At 44.9% G+C, this 4,431-nt stretch overlaps 1 non-coding gene across 1 annotated transcript; it reads right to left on the bottom strand.

Moving 5' to 3' along the window:
• Positions 1–2,505: 2,505 nt before the first annotated feature.
• Positions 2,506–2,657, bottom strand: LOC123741929 (5.8S ribosomal RNA). Its single transcript, XR_006769454.1, has one exon. It is a non-coding gene; the product is annotated as a 5.8S ribosomal RNA (ribosomal RNA).
• Positions 2,658–4,431: the final 1,774 nt, after the last annotated feature.

The raw sequence follows: 4,431 nt of genomic DNA, 5'->3' as shown, positions 1-4,431 counted from the left end.
CCAATGAATAGGACCCAGAGTTTTACCTGACCATGTCATGAGGCCATGCTCCTTATAGGACACATCACTGCACTCTGTACTCCTCTGTAAACTGGTCCTCTGTATACCCGTCGCAAGACCCACTGGCTGATGCTTATTTATAAAACCCTCTTAGGCCTCACTCCCCCCTATCTGAGATATCTACTGCAGCCCTCATCCTCCACATACAACACCCATTCTGCTAGTCACATTCTGTTAAAGGTCCCCAAAGCACACACATCCCTGGGTTGCTCACCTTTTCAGTTCGCTGCAGCTAGCGACTGGAACGAGCTGCAACAAACACTCAAACTGGACAGTTTTATCTCAATCTCTTCATTCAAAGACTCAATCATGAACACTCTTACTGACATTTATGGCTGCTTTGCGTCATGTCTTGTTGTCTCTACCTTCTTGCCCTTTGTGCTGTTGTCTGTGCCCAGTAATGTTTGTACCATGTTTTGTGCTGCTACCATGTTGTGTTGCTACCATGTTGTTGTAATGTTGTGTTGCTACCATGCTGTGTTGTCATGTGTTTCTGCCTTGCTATGTTGTCTTAGGTCTCTCATTATATACAGTGAGGGGAAAAAGTATTGAATCCCTTGCTGATTTTGTACGTTTGCCCACTGACAAAGAAATCGTCAGTCTATAATTTTAATGGTAGGTTTATTTGAACAGTGAGAGACAGAATAACAACAAAAAAATCAAGAAAAACGCATTTCCAAAATGTTATAAATTGATTTGCATTTTAATGAGGGAAATAAGTGTTTGACCACCTCTCAATCAGAAAGATTTCTGGCTCCCAGGTGTCTTTTATACAGGTAATGAGCTGAGATTAGGAGCACACTCTTAAAGGGAGTGCTCCTAATCTCAGTTTTTTACCTGTATAAAAGACACCTGTCCACAGAAGCAATCAATCAATCAGATTCCAAACTCTCCACCATGGCTGCGACCAAAGAGCTCTCCAAGGATGTCAGGGACAAGATTGTAGACCTACACAAGGCTGGAATGGGCTACAAGACCATCGCCAAGCAGCTTGGTGAGGTGACAACAGTTGGTGCGATTATTCGCAAATGGAAGAAACACAAAAGAACTGTCAATCTCCCTCGGCCTGGGGCTCCATGCAAGATCTCACCTCGTGGAGTTGCAATGATCATGAGAACGGTAAGGAATCAGCCCAGAACTACACGGGAGGATCTTGTCAATGATCTCAAGGCAGCTGGGACCATAGTCACCAAGAAAACAATTGGTAACACACTACGCTGTGAAGGACTGAAATCCTGCAGCGCCCGCAAGGTCCCCCTGCTCAAAAAAGAACATGTACATGCCCGTCTGAAGTTTGCCAATGAACATCTGAATGATTCAGAGGACAACTGGGTGAAAGTGTTGTGGTCAGATGAGACCAAAATGGAGCTCTTTGGCATCAACTCAACTCGCCGTGTTTGGAGGAGGAAGAATGCTGCCTATGACCCCAAGAACACCATCCCCACCGTCAAACATGGAGGTGGAAACATGCTTTGGGGGTGTTTTTCTGCATGACAATGACCCAAAACACACGGCAACAAAGGAGTAGCTCAAGAAGAAGCACATTAAGGTCCTGGAGTGGCCTAGCCAGTCTCCAGACCTTAATCCCATAGAAAATCTGTGGAGGGAGCTGAAGGTTTGAGTTGCCAAACGTCAGCCTCGAAACCTTATTGACTTGGAGAAGATCTGCAAAGAGGAGTGGGACAAAATCCCTCCTGAGATGTGTGCAAACCTGGTGGCCAACTACAAGAAACGTCTGACCTCTGTGATTGCCAACAAGGGTTTTGCCACCAAGACTAAGTCATGTTTTGCAGAGGGGTCAAATACTTATTTCCCTCATTAAAATGCAAATCAATTTATAACATTTTTGAAATGTGTTTTTTCTGGATATTTTTGTTGTTATTCTGTCTCTCACTGTTCAAATAAACCTACCATTAAAATTGTAGACTGATCATTTCTTTGTCAGTGGGCAAACGTACAAAATCAGCAGGGGATCAAATACTTTTTCCCCTCACTGTAGGGTTGTGTTGTCTCTCTTGTTGTGATGTGTGTTTTGTCCTATATTTATATTTTTAATCCCAGCCCCCATCCCCGCAGGAGGCCATTTGCCTTTTGGATGGCCGTCATTGTAAATAAGAGTTTTTGATCTTAACTGACTTGCCTAGTTAAATAAATTAAACATGAGATCAGGAAAAACTCAAGCCCTCAGAAAAGAAAATATACATTTTGCCACCTCTGCATAGTACAAGTGGGGGTTGCGCCTAACCATGTGTGGAACGTGGGCGCCTCCCGCCGAGGCGGGAAGGGAAAGGAAGGGCGTATGGGGGAGAGGAGAGAGAGCCGAGGCCCCCTCTCAACACTCCCACCAAGCCGTCTTGGTCTGCACTTAAGGGGACAAAGGCCGCACAGTGGCGGCCTGCGACTGCCTCAGTTGCGGAAATCCGGGGGTTCCGATTGATGGCAAAGCGGCCCTCAGACAGGCATAGCCCCAGGAGGACCCTGGGGCCGCAAGGTGCGTTCGAAGTGTCTGATCAATGTGTCCTGCAATTCACATAAGTTCTTGCATCTAGCTGCCTTCTTCATCGACGCACGAGCTAAGTGATCCACTGCTAAGAGTTGTACTTTTTTGTTTTTTATTTTACGCAGAGGCTAGTGGCGCAGGCGGGGTTGGGGAGGTTGCCCTCATTTACCCTGCCCGCCCTTCGCCAGAGGCCACAGTTCACGGAGCAAAAAGGTTTGAGGTTGAACGAAAAGCATCCGGGTGCTCCGCCACCGCCGTCGCCGAAGCAACGGGAGGAGAGACATTAAACCTGCGCCGGGGCGCAGAGTGGTTGGTGAGACCCAAGCAGCTTAATGTTGGAGACCGAGGCGGGAAGACCCGGTTCACCGGCAACCCCCAAGCCCACAGGTGCACCATGCAGCCGTGCCTAATGGGGAAAGGGGGGGTGGGCCTTTCCTCTTTTGTTCTCTATTGTTCATCTATTGTTCCTCAAGCAAGGCGGGAGGCCGACGACATCCGGATTCCCATCAGACTAACTCCTTGAATGCATCTTACTTGAAGTTCGCAGTTGTGTCTAAAAAACACTAACTATACTTTACTGTATTTACTATACTTGGGATATCGCTTTTCAACAGGAAAAGTTGAACAGTTTTTTGAGGACGTAGGCGTTCAAGGAAGTAGCTTCACACTGGAAACGTATTTTCAGACCTTTAAATTATAGGTAACGAGAATGATTCATCCTCTTCCACATTGCCTTCTTCCCCATAGAGAACTGTCAGGCATTCACTAGGAAGTATCATCAAACTGGTAATTCCTTATTTTCACACCATAACATTCAAGTTAACGAGGCTGATTCATCCTCTCCCTCCACAGCCCACGCCCCACCCCTCCTTCCCCCAAGCTATCTCTTCCTTTCTTCTTTGTGATAGTCTTTTCATCATCCTGACCAACGAGGAAGATCTCTTTTGTTTTGACTCTGGCTCTAAGGATCACAACAACCTCACTTCCACAATGTGTTACTAAGGTTCCTGGCAGAGCAGTCAGAGGTATTGTTTTAAAAATTATTATGATGACAACATGGAATTCCATGATGACCAGAAAGGAAAGGTGTGTATTTCTTGTATAATGCAGTGTGTCAAGTACACTAGGGATATTTTGAGGTGAGATCAGACTGTTAGGACAGCTCTATCTTTTTTAAAAACATTAACGTAGCATATTTTTGATGTCATGAAATTACAGGTGCCTCAGTCAGTCACATTGTATGGCCTCAAGTAAACATAATTCTGTCAGTAATAAAGTTGCTTTTTTGGCTTGATTCTTCCTCCAGTTTGTCCTCCAGTGATTTTGGAACTTTTCCTGTTGAAAAGCGATATCCTAAGTATAAATGCAGTAATGTACACACACTAAAGGTAAAAAATGTTTAATTGGGAGCAAAATAGTGTTTTATAGACAAATCTGCAAACTTCAAGTAGGACAGCATTCAAGCAGTTGGTTTGTTGGGAAGTCGTGATGTCATCGGCCTCCCCCCTTGCTTGAGGAACAATAGAGAACAAAAGAGGAAAGCCCCCCCCCCCACTTGTGCGATGTCATGACTTACTGTACCTGAACCACCTGTTGAGATGTGCCCTTTGTTGAGTTAAACCGGTCGTTAAATGAGGTGAAAAGGAGACTGGACTGCCACTTTAATTGCACCTTTTTCTAGCAGACACATCAAATCAAATTTTATTGGTCACATACACATGGTTAGCAGATGTTGTTGCGAGTGTAGAAATGCTTATGCTTCTAGATCCGACAGTGCAGCAGTATCTAACAGGTAATATCTAACAAATTCACAACAAAACCTAATATCTAACAATTCCACAACAAAACCTAATACACACAATCTAATAAAG

This window comes from Salmo salar, chromosome ssa03, assembly GCF_905237065.1.
Source record: "Salmo salar chromosome ssa03, Ssal_v3.1, whole genome shotgun sequence".
NCBI classification, from domain to species: domain Eukaryota; kingdom Metazoa; phylum Chordata; class Actinopteri; order Salmoniformes; family Salmonidae; genus Salmo; species Salmo salar.
Note: the sequence above shows the minus strand (reverse complement) of the source record. Positions and strands in the feature narration are given on the sequence as shown.